Source organism: Mauremys reevesii, linkage group 1 (assembly GCF_016161935.1).
Source record: "Mauremys reevesii isolate NIE-2019 linkage group 1, ASM1616193v1, whole genome shotgun sequence".
In the NCBI taxonomy this organism is placed as follows: Eukaryota; Metazoa; Chordata; order Testudines; family Geoemydidae; genus Mauremys; species Mauremys reevesii.
In genome coordinates this window covers 323,896,508-323,923,247 of record NC_052623.1, presented here as the reverse complement: position 1 = coordinate 323,923,247, position 26,740 = coordinate 323,896,508, and the positions used below count along the sequence as shown (strand labels likewise).

At 41.6% G+C, this 26,740-nt stretch overlaps 1 long non-coding RNA gene across 5 annotated transcripts; it reads right to left on the bottom strand.

The window, feature by feature from the left end:
• Positions 1-162: 162 nt before the first annotated feature.
• LOC120389199 lies at positions 163-26,740 on the bottom strand. 5 transcript variants are annotated; one of them, XR_005590841.1, is made up of 8 exons: positions 26,452-26,740; positions 23,940-23,973; positions 21,330-21,540; positions 9,709-9,748; positions 7,060-7,201; positions 5,458-5,630; positions 3,564-3,619; positions 163-663 (listed from the first exon to the last, which is right to left on the bottom strand). It is a non-coding gene; the product is annotated as an uncharacterized LOC120389199 (long non-coding RNA). The 5 variants fall into 5 exon arrangements; XR_005590835.1 differs by lacking the exon at positions 23,940-23,973; XR_005590847.1 differs by lacking the exons at positions 9,709-9,748; positions 23,940-23,973.

The window sequence follows — 26,740 nt, the reverse complement described above, 5'->3', positions numbered from 1 at the left end:
GGAATGTAGGATAGAAGAGTATGGGTGAAATCTTAGCCCCACTGAACTTAATGGAAGTTTTCCCCTTGACTTCAATGGGGCCAGGAATTCACTCAGTATACACTGCAATCAAACCAAAAATGGAACAAGGCGTCACCCTGAAAATTCAGTATGTCTGTTTATTGTCAATTTGTACAGTACTAAAATAGCTGAAGAAATTGTAGAGAAAAACAAAAAAACTTCCATAGAAGAACCAGAAGCAACAAAGAACAGCACAAGTTTATAAAGAACAAAGCTTGATATTTTTTTGTTATTACAAAATTTTGTCTCAATTCTATTTCAGCCATTTCTTTTGTAATTAATCTTCACTCATGTAAATAAGGACTGCTTGTGTGAGTAAGGGTTGGGTAATCAGACCCCTACTAGATGAAAGGAATGCAGTTGATAGAATGTTTTGATCTTTAGTAAAATAGTTGATTCCCTGTCTTTAAAAAGATATTTCCCTAAAATTAATTCAAAACAACCGGTATTACAAATTTTGTTGCCTTGATTAAAAACTGGCTGAAAGTCTATTAACAAATGTAAGTGATAAATGGCAACGTATTGAATTGGGAAGAAGCATCTCGTAGGGCACCACACGAATCAATGTTAGGTCTTGTAGCAGTTAACATCTTCATTAATGATCTGGAAAGGGAATTAATAGCATGTTAATGAAATTCACAAATGATTCTAAATTGGGATGGGGGAGGAGTTGCAAAGACAGCAATAAAACAAAGCCACATAAAAGCATAGAAGTGTGTGCCAAAAGCACCACAGTCAATTGTGGAAATTGCAAGCTATTATTTCTGGAGAAAATACTAAAATATGCACCTATTTAAAGGGTGTGGAATTGTGGAAAAAGCAGTAATGCTGAGAGACATAGGGATGATAGTGGAGAGCAAATAGAACTGGGTTTTCAGAGATATGGCAGTATAAAAAGCCAGTGCAGTTTTGGATTGCATATTAGAACTGGTTGTGAATTATTCAGCAAAACCAAGGTTCAAGTCTCTGCTTTGCCTGATTGACTTGAATATATATCTCCCATATCCCATTTGAGTGCCCTAATCACTAGCTATTGGTATTCTGGGGTGGAGGGTGTCTCTCTCTTTCCTCTCTAGGGGTTTTTGCACTTAAAAAAATTAAAAGGTCTCATTTTCATTCTGATGTGGAATGAAACATTTTAAAACCTCCATTTGTCACAGAACATTCCTGTTTTCTGGCTTCCCTACTGTATAGCTATCTGTCTTTGGTATGGATATGCCCCCAGTACCATAGTATCTGAGCTTCTTGTGATCTTTAGTGTATTTATCCTCACAAGTCTGGTGAGATAAGTATTATCCCCATTTTACAGGTAAGGTACTGAGGAACAGTGAGACTAAATTACTTGCCCAGGGTCACATAGGCCATGGAGCTGTGGTGGAGCTGGCACCTAAACCACTGCACCACCCTTTCTCTAGAAGCATCTGCAGTGAGTTAATAGTTCTTCTCTGTATGTCTTTACGGTGCACACATCTGAAATACTGCACTGAATTCTGGCACTCTGTTATGAGAAAGATTTTGAGAAAATAGAGGAAGTTCAGAAAAGAGCTACAAAAATGATAAAAGGGCCAGAGGGAATGACATATGGAGAACAAAATAATATCTAGCTTGTTTAGCATGCTTAAGCAACAACAAGCATTGTTTACAAATATTTACAAGATGCAAAGAGGGAGATGAATTATTGTAGAGTGGGGGAAAATGTATGAGAATAAAGTAAAATGAAAATTCCCCGGACATCTTCCTGAGAATGGGCTATGTTGTGAAAGAGATTTTTAAGTAGAGCATTTCTGCTTAAAATTGTACAATATGGCTCAATGTTATCTTATCAAGCTGTGGAATCATCTCCCAAGGATGATGGGGACACTCTGTTGCTTTGAAATTTAAATCTAGACTGAACAAAGCATTGGAAAATTTAATATGCCGCTCTAGCAGAGAAATGGACTAGATAACTTATTTGGCCTTGTCTGCTCCTAAAGTCTGCAGTTTCCAGGTGATCAAAGGAAGTTTTCTGTGTGTAGCCTCCCCAGCACTAAACATTGGATGGCCTGCCCAGTTTAACCACCTTGAGACAAATTACATGTTACATCTGCTCAACCCATAGGAAGCAGCTAATGGTGAGGTTCCTCTGAGAATGCTGCTCCCATAATCATTCACTCCAAATGAGCCATGGTTTGTCCCACCCTGGAATGAACCAGGGGTCTGCCCACAAACTCCATTGTTTTATGAGGGTGGGAAGGAGATGAGGTCCAGAGGCTTTGTGCTTTTGCATTTGTTTTGTGTCTCTCAGGTTGCTTCCTCCTCCTTACTTGCCCTTCCAACCCATGATCTTGGCCCACCAAATCACCACACCCCTGGCCTTGTGTGGATCATCCTTACATAATGATAGTTTCCCTGCAGGCTCCTAGGAAGGTGGAGATACTGATGCAAGGAAGCTGTCCTCTCACCATCCTCATTCCCCATGAAAAAAGTGAGATCCATACACAGAAGATACCCTAATCCTCTCCCCAGCCCCGTCAATGCCCAGGTCTCATGATTTGAGGTATATTAGACACTTCAGAAACATTTAGTACTAATAAACTTGAAGCTAGTTGTATTTAATGTTCCACTTGTTGTTTTTAGGTAAAATAAGTGGTTGTAAATTTTATTTTTATGACAACATCAATTAAACAATCCTTGGAACAAAAACAAACAAACAAAAAGAAGCTAGGTATTGAGAACACAGAATCTGCGAGGAGAGTAGGAAGGTTCAGAGAATAATAAAAAAAATGCCTTAATTCTTTGAAAATGTTACATAAAATAAGTGTAAAACTTCACAAAAAAAATGTATCTCCGATAATTTACTTTATATATTCAGGCCTCTCCTCCTTGATTAGACTTTTAGACTGGCTTGAGAAGGAGAACTGGCAGGATGACAGCATATATTTTTGGTGTCCATTTTACAATGATATACAAGCAGCCTGGTCCTTTAGTCATTACTGGGAAAACCTTACATCAGCTTCAGCAACACAGAGGATGCAAGGTTAAGGCTCATGGTCTAGCAGAATAGGCTTCAGGAATAGGAGTCAGGGCACCTGGATTTTAGTCCTGGCTCTGCCATTTTCCTGCTATGTGACATGACCTTGGGCAAGTCAATTTCCCTCTTTGTTCTTGTTTCTTGCACCTTTGTATTGTCTATTTAGATTGTAAGCTCGTCAAGGCATGGACTGTCTTGCTATGGCCAGATCCTGAGCTGGTGTAAAATGTCATAGCTCCTTTGATTTCAGTTGAGCTACAGAGATTTACAAAAGTTGAGGATCTGGCCCCAGCACAATGGGGCCCCAATCTCGCTTGGGGTCTCTAGACACTACTGGAATAACCTTATTACCGGTATTTATTTGTAAGTCCAGAGCAGATATACCAAAACAACAGGGCAGTAAATGAAAGACTGAGGATTCTAGGCTATCCTCTAGTGCTGAGCAAAGGCCGTAAAGAGTGTGGTCTCCACCTTCCTTTTGCTTCCTACTTACCATCCAGAGAGAGAGTGGGAGCTTCACATCACTCTTCACTTTTAATTAGGCAGCCTCTAGAAAAGAAAATAGCTCTTACTTGTATATAGTTGTAGTTAATTTGAGTGTACGTATTGTATAGTTTAGTTAGGTAGTTAGTATTCTCATTCTGGGGGTTTATTATGCAAGAATCCCCAGTGTTCAAGCAATGTGCCACTGTAGGGCCATGATCTCTGTTAGTGATAAGCACAAAAGCTACCTAATTTGTTTGGGTGAGGATTTTGTGAGAGACAGATTTCCTATTTGTACCTCCTTTCCAATGAGGACAAAGAAGCAGAGGAATTTCTGCTTTAAGGTGCATCTCCTGGAAAAGGTGATGAGTCCCTCTTCAGAGACTGACCCTTACCACAAGAGGACCGACAGTTTATCGGTAAGGAATGGCCCTCTGGCTGCCTTAGTTTCGAAGCCCAAATTGAGTGAGAAACACCACTTATATTCTGGTAGCCTCTTTGAAGCAGCCAAAGTCATCTTCATCCTCTGAGACTGACAGACCATCAAAGTTTCATTCTTTGTTCCACAGAAAATCTGAAAAGTCCTCTTGTGCCAAGTCGAGGTCTGGTGGCAGGCACTGACACTCACCAGCACCATTGCTTGTGACTGTAATGGGTGTGTTAAGACTGATGTCTTTGCTGTTATCAGATAGACTTGACCCCAGCACTGCCAAGTCCAGTGCCACAAGCACTGGCACTGTAACGCTTGCCTCTGATTTTGATGCCGTCCAAACTGCAGTAGTGAAGAACCTTTTATGTCTCCTTCTGTTGGATTTTCCTTTATTATATCTCCCAGCACTGATCAGGATAGCCTTGACCACATCAGCACTGTCAACATCTACTACCACTGAACCGGCAGAGGCAAGCGTTACAGAGTCAATGTCAACTCTGCTGTCTCCATCAGCCTTCCAACTGCCTTTCCTGCTTCCACCAGCTCTGCCACATCGTTAACATCAGTACCTTTAGATCAGCACTGTGTATTGCTGATGTGGAGACTTTCACCAATGCCTGCGGGAACTGTTCCTCCATTCACTGACGAGCTAAATTTCCTCCTCTTCACACTCTCACCATGATAAATATATCTCTCCTCCTAGGTCTTTCAGGTCTCTGTACACTTGGTGCACTAGGGACCATAAAATAAGATCAATATTCTTACCAGGAGGCCCCAGCGGGTGTCCACCATCATGGGCAGTACAAAGACTGGAATATACTCTTTCAGCTTCTTGGACATCTTGAACTGCTTCAAAAGCATCTAGGCCCCCATCTGAGACTTAGTCTAGGAGGAGATCACCTTCTCCAACACTGATTGCTACTAGGGAAGATCCTCTTGAAGTCTCTCAACATCCTCCTTTATTAGACTGCACAGAAGAGGAGGCAAGAGAGGAACCCCTAGATGCGCCCCCCCCCCATATTTCTTCCTTTTCCCTGGATGAGGCCATCACTCCATAATCAGCATCTCCTCACCCTTAGGTTTTTATAGTATTTCAGGACCTTATGGTGAAGGTGCACACATCTCTAGGTGTGCAGGCAAAACTTATGCAAAACACTCTAGACAAACTGTTAGAAGCCTCACTGGAACCTGCCAAGACCTTCTGGCAGATACTGGCCTCTATTCCATGTATTGCAAAACAGGTGGGCAGGTATTACCAGATCCCCTAGCTGGAATTTGGTTATTCCTTTACTCACCCCCTCTCTAACTCGTTAATGGTCTCAGCAGCCAAATGAGTGACTGGGGCTATCTTCCCTAAAGCTACTCCAAAAGATAAGGCGTATAAAAGACTAGACATATATGGCAGAAAGGCCTATAACACTGCAAGCCTTCAAATAAGAGTGTCAAATTATCAGGTATCATTGTCCCATCTTACCTTTATTAATGTGTCAGAAATTTTGAAATTTGTAGACAAATTGTCCAAAAGATTCAGTACAAGACACCTCACTGCCTAGACATCTCCTCAAGCAGCTATCAACGTAACTGACACTGCTTCATGTTCCATGGCCACAGCCATCTCAATGAGATACTCTTCTTGTCTGCTAGCCTCTGGCATCCCAAGAGAGCAAGAAAACATAATAAAAAGAATTACTGTTTGAAGGATCCAGACTGGTTCAAAAGAACAATGGCTGTATGTGGACATTAAGACTCCTGTACAACTCGCCATTCACTAAGCATCTGCAACCTACTAACAAAGAAGAAACGCTTTGGGCTTCCAGCATAATAGAGATTATTCGATTAATTGAGACCTTAGGATATATACAAGGAGATCTAAGCCTCCTAGATGTCACCAATTGGCATAATCTACAGCAGGCCCTTCTCACCAGACCTCATCAGCTTTGAAGCAGTCATTTTGACATCTTAATCAAAGACAGTATACCAACCGTTTCTCACCTTCCACCATTTGAAAGGGACCACTCTCTTTTACAGTGCATAGACAGAGATTACATTGTACAAGTGGATGCTCAGCACAGTAAAGGAATGTTACATCCTTTCCTGGACCCACCTTCCCCATTCCTTTTCAGGGGCCATCTCACGAGACTGTTTTACTTCAGGAAGTACAGTCTCTTTTGTAATTGGGAGTAATAGAAGAATTTCTTTACCAGCAGAGAGGGAACGTTTCTAGTCCTGGTATTTCCCTATTATCAAAAAGAGAGGTAGTCTTTGACCTGTTCTGGACCTAAGAAAGTTGAACCAGTAATCAAGAAAACCAAGTTCAGGATGGTCAGCCTTGTGTCTGTTATCCCTTCCTTAGATATTAGAGATTGGTATGCTGCCCTTGATTTGCAGGACTCCAACCCAAGGACAGCATTATGTTCATGTCTGCAACTATTGGGACACATGACCTCATGCACATCTATGACTCAGCATGCCAGATTTATCCTCAGATGTCTGCAGGCTTGTCTGAACTTGGAGTATCTTCTGAGCAGACATTTGCTGGACATGCTGATTTGCATATCTCCATGAGTGCTTCAGTTCCTGGATTGATGATAGGACCCTCAGAATGTATGCAAAACAGTTCCTTTCATGCCACCAGAACCAGGTCTGACTCTTGTAACAGATGCATCCACCTGGGTTGGGGGACCCATCTTGGTCAAATTCAGGCTCAAGCACTTTGGACACCTCCAGAGATTTCACTCTATATAAATGTTCTGGAACTTCAAGCTATTCACTGGGCTTGCATTACCATCATTAGGTGTCAGGTGGTTCAAGTTTTCACCAATGATACCGCTCCTATGCTTTATCTGAACAAGCAGCATGGTGCAAGGTCAATTCAGCTGTGCCAGGAAGTGATCCACATGTGGTACTTCTGTATAAAGAACAATATTTCTCTAAAAGCCTTTCACCTTCCAGAAGTGAGTAACACTATTGTGGATTCCTTCAGCAGCAACATCATCAACCATCATAAGTGGTCAATAAGAATAGACATTCTGCAGCAGAATTTTAATCAATGGGAATGGATCTCTTTGCAACCAACCTGAACAACAAATGCAGGATATTTCTGCTCCAGGGTTGGTCACAGCTCAGCTTCCATGACAGATGCTTTTCTTCTTTCCTGGTCAAACTATCCGCTGCATGTATTCTCCCCAGTTCCTCTGATTCCAAGGGTCATCAGGAAGCTAAAAAGAGACAAGGTTCCCTTAATTCTGGTGCCTGCCTGCCAAGACAGTCCTACTAAACAGACCTACATCAACTATCAGTTCCAGCATCCATAGTTGCACCCTGGTCAAGGACCTCTTGTCTCAAAACTTAGGCAAGTCACTGCACCCCAATCTACTATCTTGCCATCTCATGTCATGGATGATTTCCAGCGAAGCAATGAGGAGACACTCTTCTCCCAAGATGTCCAGGTCATTTTGGTGAGCAGCAGAAAGGATTCTACCAGAGCCATGTATGCAGCAAACTGAAAAAAAAAATCAATCTTGGAAGAATCTCACCAGTTATCACCAAATACCATAGAGTTTAAACATTCTATCTGCTGCACCTGAAATCTTCTGGTCTCTGTCAGTTCAGTGACAGTCCATCTAGCATCTATCTCTGTAAAACAACCTTCCATGGATGGTTTTTCTAACTTTTTGCAGTCCTTGAAATCCCAAATTTTACATGTAGCCTCCTGTGTCCAATCAAGTGCCTTCATGAGATCTGAACTTAGTACTGTCTCACTTGATGAGTTTCCCCTTTGAACCATTGGCAACAACATCTCTGTTGTTGCTATCGATGAAAACGGCTTTTTTGGTAACAATTACTTCTGTGAGAAGGGTGCCAAACAACAAGCATTTTTAGCTGACCCTCCTTTTGCACAAAGACAAGGTCAGTCTTAGGCCGCATTCTGTTTATGCCTATGGTGAGGTCAGCATTCCACCTTAACCAGACTATTCATCTTCCAGGGTTCTTTCTGAAGCCTCATTCTTCCAAGGCTGAAGAAATGCTTCATACCTTGGATATTCAGAGCATTCTGGCATTTTACCTGGGCCACACACATTCTTTCTGGTCCTCTCTGAGACTTTCTGTAGCTTTATAGTGCAAGGATTAAGGGACAACCCCTTACAGTCCAGTGTTTCTCGATTCCTGCCTCTAACTGTGCTACAATCAGGCAAATGTCTTTCCCCACCTAGGATAACAGCCCACTCCACTGGGGCTCATTCCATTGTAGCCTTTTGGAGCAACATTCCTATAACAGAAATTTGCAAAGCAGCAACATGGTCATCTGTACATAACTTCACCAAACACTATGCTATTATTCAAGCTTCCTGAGACAATGCCAACTTCAGCAAGTCAGTGTTGCAATCTCTTCAAGTAGTCCAAAGTTCCACCACCGGCAGTCACCTACAGTGGAATGTATATGTGCACAATAACTCCAAGGAGTAAAAAAATGGCTACTTAACAGTACAGTAACTGTTCTTCAGGATGTTTTGTGTACAAATATATTCCACCTTCCCTTCTACTTCAGGTATTTGATTCCAGTGGTGTGAAAGAACAGAGAGAGACATGGCGACCATGCCCTCTTATACTCCCAGCGGGGCACATGAGGATAGTGGGAGCACGTGTGCAGCCTGCTAGCATTGCTGCTGGCAAGTTGCCAATTCAACTTGTGCACACATACACCTACAGTGGAATGTGCAGGTGCACAAAACATTTTGAAAATTACTATCTAGGTAAGGAGCCATTCTTACACCAAAGAAAGCTGAAATTAGTGAGTATGGAGACCTGCAATGGGGTAGGTATTCTATAATGATCCTTGGCCGTCCAAAGGTTTGGAGGTTTGCTTTGGAAAACCACCCATGTGCCTATTAAACAGGAGTTTGACATTTAAAGAGCAATTTGTAATGTTTAAACTCTTTTATATTTTAGGACAGTCATTGTCAACCATGAGTCTGGGGACCCCTGTGGGGGCTGTGAGGAGGTTTCAGGGGGTCCGCTAAGCAGGGGTAGTGTTAGACTCGTTGGGGCCCAGGGAAGAAAGCTGATGTCCTACCGCATGGGGCTGAAGCCTGGGGCCCTGAGCACTTCCACCTGGGACTGAAGCCGAAGCCTGAGCAACTTAGCTTCCTGGGGGCCCCTGTGGCATGGGGCCTCAGGCAATTGCACTGCTTGCTACCCCCTAATGCCGGTCCTGGCTTTTATATGCTGGAAACTAGTTGTTATGGCACAGGTGGGCCGTGGAGTTTTTATGGCATGGGGGAGGGGTGGGGGGGCTCAGAAAGAAAAAGGAAGAGAACCTTGTTTTAGGATACACGTTATGGATTGTTAGATATAAAAAGCAAAGAAGTAACCAAACAGCTAGAAACTTATAAGAGGAGAAAAATAAATGGAAGGGACAGAAGTACTGTAACTGGAAACTCCTAACTGGGACATTTGAAAGTGACAAAGTTATGTAATACAGTTTTGATTTTTTTTTCAAGTTTATGCATTAAAATGAAATGGACTAACTCAGTTCCTTTAAAAAATGGATTGACTAACTAGGTAAGCGTCATGGCATGGCTTTTTTTTCCTTTTCTTTTTTTCCCCTTTTTAAGAAAAAAATAAAAAATCCTAAGTTATGACAGTGACAAAATGAAAGTTCTGGTTTATTACCACATTAAAGAGATAATGCACCTGGGAAAATAAAATGTAGCTCATTACTCACCATTAGTAATAGCTGAAATATGTCTGCCTTGTCTCACCTCCTTACAGGGTGGATGGTGGGAAAGTAAAAAATAAGAGCTTTTGTGACAGACTTAATTGCAGAGCTGAAGTAAAGGTATCATGATGTAACTAGTCATATAAACTAACCTTAGATATGAAAGCTTAATTGCCTCTTGTGGATATGGAATCCACTAATTATCTGCAGGAATTTCAGATTGCTTGTATCATTATTATCTATCATTGGTTTTACAGTCATTTTAAAGTAGTGCCCGGAGGCCCCAGTCAGGATCAAAGTCCCATTGTGCTGGTCACTCTACAGATCAGTGCCTGTATTTTCACCCTTACTGTAAGCATCTTGTGTATTTGATTGGGTTGTAGCTCTAAAAACTACAAGGAACTCTTTTAGGAGAAGAAATACATGCTATGTCAATTAGTCTACATTATACCAATACAGTTTGATTTTTTCCATAGCCTCAAGCACAGTCAGTGGTCAACAAATTAAGACCAAAATAATGGTACAGAACTTTGTCCTTTGACTTTGCTACTTGTAGTGTTATCTGGTTTGGTTATTTACTCTGGCACTGGAACCCCCATGCTATCCTGCCCTCGAAGACTCTCTACTGTTTAGTCATCCTTCACTGAGTTGTCTTGGAGGTCCCTGTTCTGCACAGAATGAGGAGTAGTGCACCTCTGACACTGTCTCCTGCAGCCCTGTCTCCATGTGAATGCCCATCAGCCAGAGGTCCCCATGAGTTAGGGTGACCAGACAGCAAGTGTGAAAAATTGGAACAGGGTGTGGGGGGTAATAGGAGCCTGTATAAGAAAAAGACCCCAAAATCGGGACTGTCCCTATAAAATCGGGACATCTGGTCACCCTACCATGAGTGCTATAATTTCTGGGAATGTGGCCAGGAGAAGGTGGAGCAGCCACAACGCAACCCAGCCAATGGCAGCATGACTACAGCTGAGCTCAACTGTCTAGTTGAGAGGGAGTGCGCAGAGTGACATCTAGCTCAAGGATGGCTCCAGGCTCCACACAGAAATGGTCCCTTCCCTATTCACGGGTTTGGGAGAGGATGCAGCCTCCAAAATGGATAACTCCTCAAGCCCCTTCCATCAGAAGGGCCGTTGCCAGGAAATCTCCACAAGGGGAAGCTTGCAGAAGTTTTCCCTCTACCCCTCGCCTCCACTACTTTGCCTTCTCCTGTGGTTTTTTCTGAGGGAGGGCATAATCTGGCCAGCAGTTACCAAATATAGGGGAAGAGTAATGTGTTTCTAAGTATCGGAGCTCTGCAAAGTGGTTTGCCAGATGCTGTGCTGGGGTTCTCCTGTTAACTCCTGATTACATGAGATTTATTTTAACCTGGGCAGAGAGACACCTGACCAAACAGTTACCACTAAGAAGCAAAAATCAATGTCTCCACAGGACAAAGAATCATCTCTGCTTTTTGAATACCAGGACTTTTCTGAGGCTGTGTATCATGTTGAAATACACCAGCTAACTTACTGATAACCAGGGTGAATGAGGCAATTGCTCTTTAAAACAGGCCTGCTCGCCACAGAAATTTGAGGTGCCTTCAATGCAATGTTATCTTATACTTATCTGAAAAGAAATGGCAATAAAGCATAAGTAAAGCAACATCCATCAATGTAAAGGACTGAATGCACTATTGGTCTCATTCTGCTCCCATTGAAGTAGTAGGAAAAGTTCCATTGATTTCAATGATGCAGGCTCAACTCCTAAAAGAACCAGTGATCCAAGCCAGAAATTTCTGTTCAAACTTTCTCAATGTTTCAGAGTGTTCAGATCCTGGGCTTTGATTTGGTTCCATCTCAAGGAACAGAAAGATGGTGCAGGACTGAATTACCTGATTCAGTGGAGTATCTACACTGCATTCTTTCCTGACATTTTTAGAAGTGGCATGATTAGTAGGCAATACTCCCAAGAAGCACATGAGCACTGGCTAGAGCTCTTATGCCATTTATTAGGGACAGACTAACTAGTTTTGATAAAATAAGATCTACAGAAACTTTCACCGAGAATTTGAACTAAATTCAGTGAAGGTTTTGTTGTTGTCGTTTTGGGTTATTTCTTTGTTTAAGTTCAGAAAAGCTGGTAAACTCTTCCTTGTGATTAATTTTCATTTTCATATGGTTCTTTCATTCTTGGTTCTGGCATGAATGCTGAAATAACATCAGAGAGGCAGTTTCTATAAGATTTCTGCTAAGGTTTATATAGTCATCTATCTGAACTTGCAGTAACTTGTCTGAACTGATCTTTTTGAACTTTGCTCAATACTAGCAATTTCTGTTCGTACCGCTAGGCTTGCTGACTGCTCTGATGAGTATGGCTAACTTTACCATATATTCACCTTCCAGCAGTTATTATGAATAGTCATGGGGCGGGGCATATGTTGTATAATACCTTAGGAAAGGAAATCAGTGCAAAAAAAAGTACTTCAGAGAAGGCTATCATAAGTTAAGCTAGCCTCATTGCTTTCCCTTCCCTTTCAAGGATTTTACAGTTGGTAGGGGGCATTCTGGCTCTTGCTGCTTAAATGATCAATTGCATGGTTATGTAATTCTTGGATGCCTTCTATTGGGGCAGTTATCTTTACAGAAAGGCATAATTCCTGTAGTGGCAGTTACTGTCTTGGAAGTAAAACTGACTGGACAAAACTCAGCCTGATGATGTCCCTCGAGGGTTTGTCTACACTACGGAATTACTCCAGTTTTACAGAATTCGATTTTTGGCAACAGATTGTATAATGTCGATTGCATGCGTCTGCAGTAAGCACACTAATTCGGCGGTGTGCGGCTAGCGTCGACTTCCAGAGTGTTGCACTGTGTGTAGCTATCCCATAGCTAACCCATAGTTCCCACAGTCTCCCCCGCCCATTGGAATTCTGGGTTGAGATCCCAATGCCTGATGGGGTAAAAAAACATTGACGTGGGTGGTTCTGGGTACATGTCGTCAGCCCCCCCCCCACTCCGTGAAAGCAACGGCAGACAATCGTTTTGCGCCTTTTTTTCCTGGGTTACCTGTGCAGACGCCATACCACGGCAAGCATGGAGCCCGCTCAGCTGACCATCACCGTATGTCTCCTGAGTGCTGGCAGACATGGGACTGCATTGCTACACAGCAGCAGCTCATTGCCTTTTGGCAGCAGATGGTGCATTACGACTGGTATCTGTCGTCGTCATACTCCTGGGTGCTCTTTTAGCCGACCTCGGTGAGGTCAGTCAGGGGTGACTCAGCCAGGTCATTCACATCTTCTGCCGAGTACCCAGGAGATGGCGATGGCTAGCAGTCGTAATGCAGCATCTTCTGCCGAGCACCTACTGTCTGCTGCCAGCCTAAAATGTAAAAGATAGATGGAGTGGATCAAAACAAGAAATAGACCAGATTTATTTTGTATTCAAATGCTCCCCCCCTCCCTCCGTGAAATCAACTGCCTGCTAAACCCAGGGTTTTGAGTTCAATCCTTGAGGGGGCCATTCTGCGTGACAGTTGTTTGTGTTTCTCCTTGATGCAAAACCACCCCCTTTGTTGATTTTAATTCCCTGTAAGCCATGTCGTCAGTCACCCCTCCCCAGAGCAATGGCAGACAATCGTTTTGTGCCTTTTATCAGTGCAGATGCCATACCACGGCAAGCATGGAGCCTGCTCATCTCAATGCAGCAGTCATGAACATTGTAAACACCTCACCCATTATCGTGCAGTTTATGCAGAACCAGAACCTGAAAAACCAGGCAAGGAGGAGGCGACGGCAGCGCGGTGACGAGAGTGATGAGGACATGGACACAGAATTTTCTCAAAGTGCAGGCTTTGGTGCTTAGGAGATCATGGTGTTAATAGGGCAGGTTCATGCCATGGAACACCGATTCTGGGCCCAGGAAACAAACACAGACTGGTGGGACCGCATGGTGTTGCAGGTGTGGGACAATTCCCAGTGGCTGCAAAACTTTCGCATGCGTAAGGGCACTTTCATGGAACTTTGTGACTTGCTTTCCCCTGCCCTGAAGCGCCAGAATACCAAGATGAGAGCAGCTCTTACAGTTGAGAAGCAAGTGGAGATAGCCCTGTGGAAGCTTGCAACGCCAGACAGCTACCGGTCAGTCGGGAATCAATTTAGAGTGGGCAAATCTACTGTTGGGGCTGCTGTGATGCAAGTAGCCAAAGCAATCATTAAGCTGCTGCTACGAAAGGTTGTGACTCTGGGAAATGTGCAGGTCATAGTAGATGGCTTTGCTGCAATGGGATTCCCTAACTATGGTGGGGCGATAGATGGAACCCATATCCCTATCTTGGAACTGGACCACCAGGGCAGCCAGTACATAAACCACAAGGGGTACTTTTCAATGGTGCTGCAAGCACTGGTGGATCACAAGGGACGTTTCACCAACATCAATGTGGGATGGCCGGGAAGGGTTAATAACATTTGCGTCTTCAGGAACACTAGTCTGTTTAAATGGCTGCAGCAAGGGATTTACTTCCCAGACCAGAAAATAGCTGTTGGGGATGTTGACATGCCTATAGTTATCCTTGGGGACCCAGCCTACCACTTAATGCCCCGCTCATGAAGCCATACACAGGCAGCCTGGACAGTAGTCAGGAGCTGTTCAACTATAGGCTGAGCAAGTGTAGAATGGTGGTAGAATGTGCATTTGGATGATTAAAGGGTTGCTGGTGCACTTTACTCAGACTTCAGCCAAACCAATATTCCCATTGTTGTTGCTGCTTGCTGTGTGCTCCACAATTTCTGTGAGAGAAAGGGGGAGATGTTTATGGCGGGGTGGGAGGTTGAGGCAAATCGCCTGGCCGCTGATTACGCGCAGACAGACACCAGGGCGATTAGAAGAGCACACCAGGAAGTGGTGCACATCAGAGAAGCTTTGAAAACCAGTTTCATGACTGGCCAGGCTACGGTGTGACAGTTCTGTTTTTCTCCTTGATGAAAACCCACCCCCTTGGTTGACTCATTCCCTGTAAGCCACTCACCCTCCCTCCTTCGATCACAGGTTGTTTGCAAAGGAAATAAAGTCACTATTGTTTAAAAAACATGTATTCTTTATTAATTGATTATAAAAATAGGAAGATAACTGACAAGGTAGCCTGGGTGGGGTGTGGGAGGAGGGGAGGAGGGAACGAAAAGGCCACTTCAAAACTCGTTGAATGCCAGCCCTCTGTTGCTTGGGCTGTCCACTGGGGTGGAGTAGTTGGGACCCTGCGTTCTTGAGCATCTGGGAGAGGAGTCTATGGAACTTGGGGTGTATCCCCTCCTCAGAATCCACGGTCGGGGTGGGGTAGTGGTGCCCCCACCCCGAATTGCCTTCAGCTCAGCATAGAAATGGCATGTCTGTGGCTCTGCGCTGGAGCATCCGTTTGATTCTTTGGTTTTCTGGTACGCTTGTCTGAGCTCCTTAACTTTCACGTGGCACTGTATTGAGTCCCTGTTGTGGTCTCTCTCCATCATGCCCTTGGAGATTTTTTCAAATGTTTTGGCATTTCATCTTTTGGAACGTAGTTCTGATAGCATGGAATCGTCTCCCCATACAGCGATCAGATCCAGTACCTCCCGTTTGGTCCAGCTCTGGAGCTCTTTTTCAATTCTTGGACTGCATGGTCACCTGTGCTAATGAGCTCAACTGGCCAAACAGGTAATGAGATTCAAAAGTTCGCGGGGCTTTTCCTGTACACCTGGCCAGTTCATCTGAGTTGAAAGTGATGTCCAGAGCAATCACAATGGTGCACTGTGGGATAGCTCCCGGAGGCCAATACTGTCGAATTGCATCCACACTAACCCTAATTTGAACCAGCGATATTGATTTCAGCGCTAATCCCCTCGTCAGGGAGGAGTACAGAAATCGATTTTAAGAGCCCTTTATGTCAAAGTAAATGGCTTCATTGTGTGGACGGGTGCAGGGTTAATTCGAGTTAACGCTGCTAAATTTGACATAAACTTGTAGTGTAGACCACTAGACCAGGCCTCAGAAACTGCCTATGTTTGAAAGGTGGGCAAACTTTTCTGAACCATTCTGGTCTACTAGTAAGCACTGAAAGACACATTTAAGATTCCATAGCAAATTCCTGTCATGATGGAAGTTTGAATTAGCAAACCGAGTAAAGTACATGAAATAATATTTGCAGCCAGTGCTGTACTAATTCAAATCAAGTTATTTTTCCAATGTTACAAAGAGTCCTGTGGCACCTTAAAGACTAACAGATGTATTGGAGCATAAGCTTTCGTGGGTGAATACCCACTTCGTCAGACACATGCACAGGACTCTTTGTTGCTTTTTACAGATCCAGACTAACACGGCTACCCCTCTGATACTTTTCCATTGTTATTTACATATTGCAGTTTCTGAGCTGTGAACTTGGAAGGATAATATTGCCTGGACCTGCTGGGTTTTTGCCATCATTCTATGCTAATGAATGGAGTAAGATAGTGTATTCCTAAGATGCACTGCAGCCTCTTGTTCTTCTCTTTCACATTTTTCACAACAAATCACGTATGAAATAATAAATGCTTCAGAGTACTGTTAAATCATTGCTTGTTGCTATAGCTACCAATAAAACCACTGTAAACTCATTCTCATTTTTAAAGAACCCCAAATGGCTTCAAAATTCCCTGCAGTCTTTTCAGATTGCAAATTAGGGGAGGTTGGGAGAAAACACTCTCGAGCAGAAATATTCAGTGGGAGGGAGAAAGCTAAAGATAGTGGAAGAAGACCTTGATGTAAAGTGAGCCAGAAAGTAGGTAAGAGTCTGTGAGGCCAGTGTAATTTAGGGTTATACATAAGAGACAGAACCAAGGCAAACAAGTCACAAAGAATTCAAGAGATAGTCTTCTGTATAGACCTGGTAAGACTTGAAATATTCTGTCCAGTACTCAGTGCCTCAATATATATAAGACATTGACAAATCGGAGAGAGTTCAGAGAAGAGCAAAAATGATTGGAGTACTAGTAAGATTGACTTACGAATAAAGATTTTTCACCAGGTTCACCAGTATGTTCCAGCTGCAGGGCTGCCGGGGGGCAAGTGGGGCAATTTGCCGCAGGCCCCGGGCCCCACAGGGGCCCCCACGAGAATATATTATTCTATAGTATTGCAACTTTTTTTTATGGAAAGGGCCCCCAAAATTGCTTTGCCCCAGGCCCCCTGAATCCTCTGGGCAGCCCTGTCCAGCTGCCTTGTGCCACAGAAGCGATGAAAAATAGCTGTTAGCCCATCTAAATGCACAAGTGAAGCCAGACTTTTACCTGCTTTATATTGATGAAACAGCGCAAAGAAGCTGCAGTGTATTGTTGAGTCTGGCCATGAAAGAGAGAAATGTAAGGCGTAATTTTACACAAGTGGCCTACTCACTCTTACATAGAGCAATGATTTCTCAAAAAACTAAGAAACAAATTAAATGCTCTGTAGGATTAATGATGAATCAAAACATTTTATTTGATAAACATCCTCAAAGAAACTGCTTCTGATTTTTTTGAGTTGACTTTGGAGAGCTCAGTGCAAGTCCAGAAGTGGGGGTGTGTGCAAAGGTGGTTTTAAGTAACACCTTCCAAACTCGTGAATTTATTCAAAGTCAACTCTTTCTGTATCATGGTCCTGATTCACTAGCTCATTTGGACTGCTTTATGCCACTCCATTGGGGTAAATCAGTCTTGAACCCAGAGCACTTTTCCCCTAGTAAAGAATCTCCTATTTTAACCATTTTGTGGCTGGAAGATTGGAGGATGGTTCTGAGGAAAAGGGAATGTGGCCAGGAGAGCCTTAGGCTGAGCGGTCAGTGACCAGAGTGTGGGCAGTAAGGTCTAATGGTTTAAGCAGCAGCAGTGAGAGCCAGACTCAGGAACTGAGCAAGACTGGAGAGTGCTGGGAACAAGGCAGAGAACAGGAGTGATTGGAACTGCAGGTATAAGCTTTGAGTATCCAGCAACCTGCTGCTGATGATGATTTTAAGAGCACACCTTCCGGTTCCCCTCAGCCAATCAGGCACATTGATTAATCAGTCAGTTTTGCTGTAGCTCATGGGTTCATTAGTCTGCCTGGAAATTGGAGACTCAGTGGCAGGCCTTTGTTCCTGACGTGGGCTGGTCAATGGCTACCATAAGGGCCCCTGGGATCCACTGGCAGCCATCATAAATACAAGGCCATTAGTTGGTGTAATTAAAGGGGCCCAAAGGTTACTTTAACTTAAATTGTCTGCGAATTAATTTCAATGGTCCTTATGGCAGCCAGGAACCAACTGGGTGTACAGATGCCCCAACATGTCCTCTTTTCTCAGCTTTCTGCACTGGCGGTAGCATAGGATCCACTTTGGTGGCTTTGCCCCACACACAGTTCCCCAGTTTTCTGGGGGAATCTGCCAGAAGCTGGATGCACCAGGTTTAGTTACTGAGTGGCACAAAGCAGCCGGAATATACAGGAGAATCAGGGTCACAATATAGAAAGGTTAGTCTGAATGGATTGCTCTGTTTGAGTTACCTTGGGCAGTAACTTTGAGGCCGTAACTTCCAGTTGTGCTGGTCCTTGAATTTTGTTCATGGTCCAAAGTAGATGGAAAGAGGTAGAAATGTCCTTAGTAAAACTGCTAAAAGAAATCACAGTATGGAGTCAGAGAAATAGTGTGAAATGAATTGGTTTGGACTAATGCTCTGGTGATTATGGGCTTTTGAGGAGTCTGGTGAAGACACAAAATTATTACAGCTATACACCATTACCTCCTTCGGAGGAGAGGGAACATCAGAAACTTGTTCTGACTGGAGAACTCTGATGGGACATCCAGCTTTGTGTCTTGGAATGTGTCTCTTCTCCTTTCCCTTGCCTTTCTGATCAGCAGTGTCTGCCCATAGCTCCTACTCAGTGTTTTGCCATTACATGCCACTGGGGCCAAGCAGCTTCCAACTTCCCACTCTCCCATTGGTCCAATCCAAAAGCATTTCAGACTTGGGTTCTTCAGCTCCTGCATCTCACAAAATGCCAATGAGATGTATTGGTGCTAAGGCAAAAAGCCATTAGCTGTCTCAAAGGCCAGTGATAGTCTGTAGGAGGTCAGGTTCTCTTCTGGTCTGGTCTTGCTCCCATTGAAGTTAATTGGAGCTTTACATGGGAGGAGGATTAGGTCTTTAGATACCTCAGGGGACAAGGGAAAAACCAATACAGCCCATTTTTATACAAATACATTTAAAAAGCACATTCTGCCTATTTGCAGAGGAAGTGTGTAAAACTTGTTTGAACATAAATGACAGAACTCCGTGTTCTCCTCCACCTTACAATTATCTCCATTTAGAACTATGCTCGTCTCACGTATTAGCAATTTCCAGCGAAAGCTCCATCCTTTCCCGCCTCTAGCATGGCTAATTACTTAAACAGCGTATCCTTGAGGAGAAGTCCAAAAGATCTTTGAGATTATCACAGACTGAGATCACATAACTAAAGATATATTTTCATCTCTTTGATCAAATACTGTAATGAGGGAATCAAATTATAGTTCTTTTTCTTGCAAAAGCAGGAAATAGAGAGGAATTACATTGCTGACATCCAAAATGCTGTCCAAATGCTCTAGGATATCTGTGGTATTGTGGGGAGGAGAGACATGTATAATTGGATGTTCAGGGAACTGGGTGCAGAATGCCTGTTAATAATAATGGATGAGGTGCACCTAACAATGCAAAGAAAGGTCTAAATAACCCAAGGCCAATATTTAAAGAAATCCTTTATACTAGGCTTCTAGACAAATAGAAGTAATGGTATTTTTTGTCTTTAGAATATTTTCTCTTATGTTAAATATTCTTTTTATGTATTAACCTTCTTATTAAGTAAAATCATCCCAGTCACATATTTAAGATAAGTCAATATTCTTACTGCAAAATAGAATGTTTAGTGACATTTAAACTTGCAATGACATAATCTAACTCAGTGTTTTCTCAATCTTTTCTATATAGGGGTCTGACTTCTTCAGACCCACCCCTCCTATTTAGCCATATGATAATGACCCCGACACTCATTTGTGATTCCCCGGTGGGAAGCATGATATTCAAGTTGAGAACCCCTGATCTTAATAAGCACTTCCTTTTAGTGTTTTATCTTCTGGAAAGGAAAGACATCTTCCTGAGTACAAAGAAGTGAAGGGTGAAACTGACTGTTTTACTAAGCTATAGTCTAGTAAAAGTAGGCCAGGTCATAAATCCTGTTGTGCTGATTGCAGGGTTTGCAAATGTATCAAAAAACCCACAATAATTTCCATTTTTATTCCTGACTTTTATAAACCAAAATAACAAGTTTGCAAGGATCAGGTTTCAGCTGTCACATTATAGTGTTTCCATGACTGTTTTCCAAGCCTCTCAGTACGTAACAGAGCTGGTAAGTGAGCTGCAAAAATGTCAATGCATTCTGGACAGAAATTACAGCAATCTAAAAATGACATGAATAGAGTTGATGAAGAACCTTTCACTGTTTATACAGTAAGGCACCTATTTTCAAAAAGGCTCAGGACCCAACAAGTGCCACTTAGGCACCTGAATAGTGGCAGGAATTTCCAAAGTGCTCAGCTGCCATTTAGGCTCCTAAATGAAATATGTAGGTTTCAAAAGTTGGGGACACTGGGTGTTAAGCACTTCTGAATATCTGGCCACTTTATTTAGATCCTTAAGTGGGAGCTGAGCTGTTTTGAAAACCCAGTCCCAATAGTGGGAGTTGAGCTCTTTTGAAAATCTGGCCCAAAGAGGGGTGGGTACCAAACTGTACTGAGGAGTGTTCTCGAACATCTCTATTTGATATGATTTTAAGAATGTCTCTGGAACTTAATCAGAATCAAAATACTAAATTATCAAGAAATCACTGGATTTCTGTAGCAGCTAAGGCAGCAGTGATAAAATAGAGTCTGTTGTTATTTATATTACAGTACCACCTAGTAGCCTATGGCTCAGGATTGCGTTGTGCTAAGCACTGTACAAACGTGGTCCCTGCCCCAAAGAGGTTGTGTCTTCACTTGAAACCAATGGGACTATGGAGGGGTGGGAGGGGAGAAAGCAGCAGTATCCACTGCAGTAAGTGTGTGCAGGATCAAGCTTGATCCCATACTTTCATTTGTGTGTGTGTGTGTGGGGGGGGGGGGCGGGAATTAAATGCAGAGGACCAGGATTACGTGTATGACTGTAACTAAACCTGGAACTCAATAAGTAGCAACTTTGGCTCTACATTCCCAATTTTGTGTGCATCTTTATAGATATTTTGGGCTCATCAATGTGAAATCACTCCTGGATGTGACTTTGCACATTCAGTTCTGACAGGATCTGAAAAATAAAGGCTCTCTGCCTTTTTTACAAAACGTAAGAAACTTCATTTGCAGTATCTGGGTGGTTTGGCAGACCATCAATTACACTTCACTCATAAGTGTTATGAAAAATTAGTGGGTTTGACTGTCTTGTCTTGCACATTTTCATAGGTTATTGTGGTTTTGTGTGTTATTTTGTATATTCTAAAAGAAATGACATTTATTTAAACCAAAGAAGAACTGCTTCCTTTATCCCATCGTCTGGGGATCAGGTCATCATGCAATCATCCACCATCTTTGTCTGTCTAAAGCAGCATTAAGATTCACTTGCTTACCAGTTTCTTTTATGCAATCCATCCATCACTTCCTCAGCTTCTCAGGGTCTCTTTCCTAACACCCACTCCTGCCATGCTATCTTCACCCAGTCTTCTTCAGTCATCCTCTATACGTGTCTGAACTAGTGAAATTGCACTTGCTGGATGTTGTCAGACACATCAGACTTTGACTTCCATCCTAATAGTTTTCTGTGCCTTTGTGTAGCTCTTTCTATGGTGCAAAGACATCTCATCTGAAACACCTGTGGATGTTGAACCTGCCGCCTCTTTACCACCCATGATTCTGCACATACAGCATTGTGGGGCCCACCACTGTTCTATAAAATTGGGCTTTCAGTCCTACACAACCCCTGAGATGTTACCGTGGTTTTACTGTCGTGTTAAGAGAATGAATAGAATCGTCAGGCTGTGGGAGCTGACAGTGGAAGAAGGCAGCTGGTTTTAGGCTAGACTGATAGATCAACCTGTATCAGGAGTGAAGGAACTGATAAAAAGAACTGGAATTAGTTTAAAAAAAACGGAGGTAAAAATTATGCAGAAGAGGAAACACAAGTCTGAATTAAATAAGTTGGATCATTTAAGATTTCCTACATTTCTAAAATTGTCAAGAAATGCTGCAGAAAATTGGAAAAGGTTTAAACAAGAATTTGATTTATTTTTGGGAGCATCGGTATCTACTCATAAGGAAGATGAACAAAAGATTGCCGTCTTTTTTGAATATTGCAGATACTGAGCAATTTCATTATATAATTCATTTGAGCTTAATGTTAGGGAATGAGCGGACTATACGTTTGCCTTATTTTATTTATTTACGTTTTTGAGGAATACGGTTTACCAAAAAGAAATTAAAATGTTGAAAGATTTCAGTTTCACTCAAGAAATCAAATGGAGGAAAAGATTTTTAAGTTAACAAATCTATAGATCAGAAGCCAGACATGTAATTTCCAGAATCTTAGTAAGTGATAAAAGATCAAACTGTGAGGAGTATAAAACAGGGATCAGCAACCTTTGGCACACAGCCCATCAGGGAAATCCACTGGTGGGCCAGGATGGTTTGTTTACCTGCAGCGTCCGGAAGTTTGCCCGATCACAGCTCCCAATGGCCGCGGTTCGCTGTTCCAGGCCAATGGAGGCTGCGGGAAGTGGTGTGGGCCGAGGGATGTGCTGGCCGCCGCTTCCCGCAGCTCCCATTGGCCTGGAACAGCACACCATGGCCAGTGGGAGCATGATCGGATGAACCTGTGGACACTGCAGGTAAACAAACTGTCCCGGCCCATCAGTGGATTTCCCTGATGGGCCGCGTGCCAAAGGTTGCAGATCCCTGGTATAAAAGATATCAGTGTAAAAATAAGAATGTTAGAAGAGCCAGCTTTAAGTCTGGAAAAAAGCAATGAGTATTTGACAGACTGCTGAACTTAATCACCAACTATTGCACATGTTAGAAAGAAAACAAACTGATGTGAAAATAAAATTAATAAGGAAAAGTGAAAAAAATACAAGTCTATGGAAGAAAAGAGAGTGAAAGTGTTAAAGTTCAAACATATGAGTATATGAAAGAATGTTCTAGATGTGGACGAAGGCACCAATCTAGACAATGTCCAGCATATGGTCAAACCTGTCCTATCTGCAAGAAGCAGAATCACTTAGCAATCATTTGTAAACAGAGAAATCTGGAAAAACTCAGAAACATACGTTTAGTTCAAAATTCAAAAGTCTCAGAGAAGATAGTGAATAAGGAAAACAGAGTTGACATTACAGATGAAAAAAATTTGTTTCTGGTTATTTTGAAACAGAGCCCCTCTGTGAACTACAAGGAGGAATGGACAGTTACACTACCTACTAATGCATCATTTATTTTGTATGTAATAGATACAGGTGCACAAGCTAATGTAATTTCAGAGGAAAATACAAAATGTCTAAAAGTAAAAACTGTAGTAAGAACAAATACAAAGTATAAATATTCATTTATGATCTTATAGTGATGCAAACATTCTTGTTACAGGTATTTGTGAATTAAAGGTCATAGTTAAAGAAAATTTAGAGGACATAAGATTTGTAGTAGTTAGGGGATGAGGAGTTTCTATTTTAGGATTAGAAACATATTTAGCACTAACTCTAATTGGTAAAATTCAGTCTATTCATGATTCTGAAACACTGGAAATAGAACATCAATTTACAGAGTTATCCATTGGCATTAGTAAATTGGATGCAATTTACCAAAAATATAGTTAAGTGAAACAAAGAAACCAGTTATATATGCAACTAGAAAAACACTCTTAGCTTTAATAAATAGGGTACAAAAGGAATTAGAAAGGTTAGCTAATTTAGATATAATTAAAAGAGTGAATGAGTAAGTTCCTTAATATAATGGAAAAGAAAGATGGAACTTTACATTTATGTTTTAGATCAAAAAGACTTAAATACGTATGTTAAAAGGGAAAATTTAAAAATATCTACTAGGGAAGAAATATTTGGACAAATGTCAGGAGCAAAATACTCCTCTTTTTCAGATGCTTTGAATGGATTTTGGTCAAATCCATTGGTGCAAGAAAGTCAATTGCTATATACATTTAACACATCTTTTGGACATTAATGTTTTAAAAAGATTACCTTTTGGATTATGGTCAGCTCCAGAGGTATTTCACTGAGCAATATTTTTTAAAAAATGTTTTTTTGTTCACAAATGCACAAAGATAATATAACAATATAGGCAAGAACTTTAGAAGAGCATGATATAAGATTAAAGCATTATCTAGTGCAAAAGTAGCAGGATTGAAACTTAACAAAAACAAATGTAAAGTTAGATTGCAAGAATAAATGTTTTTCAGAGAAAATCTGACCAGTCGGGGATTACAGATTGATTGACAGTGAACACAAACCATTGATAATGCTTACCCAAAAGATAAGGAGTCATTACAGAAATTTTGGGGTATGGTTAATTTTGTAGGAAAATATATACCTAACCTAGCAGAAAAAAACTAATTTAAGGGGTTTGTTTTGTAAAAATAATCAATGGAAATGGGACTGTCAAAATCAACAAGAATTTAAGCACTTTAAGCAACTAATAAAAACAGCCCCAGTATTAAAACTATTTGATAGTAACAGACTTAATTGTCTTCAGATGTATCCAAACAAGGCCTAGGAACAGTTCTATTACAAAGATATGGTGATCTATGCAAATCATTTGCTTATGCATCTAGAGCTATGTCAAAAATGGAATGTCAAATTGCTCAAATAGAGAAGAAGGCTTTGGGATTGCTTTTGGCATGCAAACAAATTTACATACTTATATATGGTAAGTCTGTACTGGCAGAAACAGATCATAAACATTGTAGTTAATATTTCAAAGAGGACCATGATACACATACTGCCTCAGTTACAAAGATTATTTTTTCAATTGTATTTATATGATTTAAAATTAGAATATCATCAGGCGAATCATTAATTGTTGCTGATACTCTTTCTAGAACTTATGATGTGACCAAGGTGTGGTACTGTATATGTACTTAAAAATTGTGTCCTATATCAAAAAGAGTATGGGAAGCAATTGTACAATCAAGTAGACAAGATGAGAATTTACAAAGCATGTTTATAGCTATTAAAAAAAGCTATAAAAATGATACCGAAGCCATATAATCAGTTTATTCAACACTTATCAGTAACTGAAGGAATTTTGCTTAAAGGTAATAGCATAGTAATTCCTTTAGGGTTAATGGCAGAGATGTGAAAACACATACATGAGGGACATGCAGCATAGACAAATGTAAATATAGAGCAAGCGATGTTCTGTATTGGTCATAAATGAACGAAAACATAGAGGGTTATAGAAAACAATTTGATATACATCAAAATATAGAATTGTTCAGTCTAAACAATCTATGACATTCAAGAAAACATAGGATCTTGGTCTAAAGTAGGCTTAGATCTATTTGAATATAAAAAATATGCATATGTTATAGTTCTTGATTATTTTCCCCTTTTTACTGAAATATCTATACTAGAAAACACATGTGCCACACAAGTAATTAATAAAATTAAACCAATATTTGCAAGGCACGGCATGCCCAATATGGTAATGACTGAACCCCAATTTCATACTCAAGAATTTAAAAGTTTTGCCATAGCATATGATTCCAAACATATTACATCAAGTCCAGGTTACCCAAAATCTAATGGGCTAGTTGAAAATGGTGTTAAAATAGTACAGAGATTACTGTACTAACAAAAGCTAAAGAAACAAATACTGATTTATATTTGGCATTATTAAATTATAGAACATTACCATTACAACAAGATTTATCGCTTGCACAGTTATTTAACAGAAAGTTTAGAAAAAGGTTACCTATGTTTTTTCAAGAAAAATATAAGGAAAGGAATAAGTATAAATATCAGTGGAGTTTATGTCAGAGGAATTATTATGACAGCGGGCTTTATTTGTAACCAAACGATAAGTGTATGCTAAGTTCCCTCTAAGCTACACGGCTGTGCAGCAGCCTATTAAGCTCTGTGCAGTGGGGAGAGAGGCTGTGGTGGGGAGTGATGATGCTCCCCGGCCCCAACCCAGCCCAGCCCTGGACCTGCCACAGCTGGGAAAGAGGATCCTATCCTGTGGCCTCAGCTCCAGAGCTGCTGCAGCAGGGAGAGGTGCCTCTCCCCACCAGCCTGGTTGCGGGGAGAGAAAGCTGGGGGGAGTCCTCTCTCCCCACCGTAGTCTCAGGGCAGCCTGCACCCCAAACGCCTCATTCCTGGCCCCACCCCAGAGCCCACACCCTCAGTTGGAGCCCTCACCCCCTCACCCCCTGCACTCCAACCCTCTGCCCTAGCCCTGACCCCCTCCCACACTTTGTACACTTCAGCTCCACCTCCATCACATGAATTTTTTTATGTGCACCAATGTGGAGATGATGTGTGACACCACCTCCATATTGATGCACATAACAAAATACATTCCGCACATGAGTGGGAAAAATTAGCAGGAACACTGACTGCGTATGTATCTATAGTGGTTGAAATTGGGCTCAGAAAACCACTGTAACAAAAGAGGTAGCACCTGAATCTTATGATGTCATGACTAATAACTGTGAAGTAGATAGACAAAACTGGAGACATTTGCAATTGTTACCTGCAAGGCTAGACTCAGTTGAAAGAAGAAATGATATAGTACAGCAACAAGAGCATCAAGAAAATGAAAATGATACCATTCCTCTAAGTAATAACAACTTCAATAATACAGCAAAAATAGAAGGTAGATGGTCATTGTGTCAAAGGAGAACTGTTAAAAGACTTACAGAAAGCTCTTAAGATAACTCTGAGATAGATAGATAGATGGTGTGTGTGTGTGTGTGTGAGAGAGAGAGAGAGAGAGAAAATTAAAGGGATAGAGAGATGGTGTTACTGTGGCTTTAAGAGAA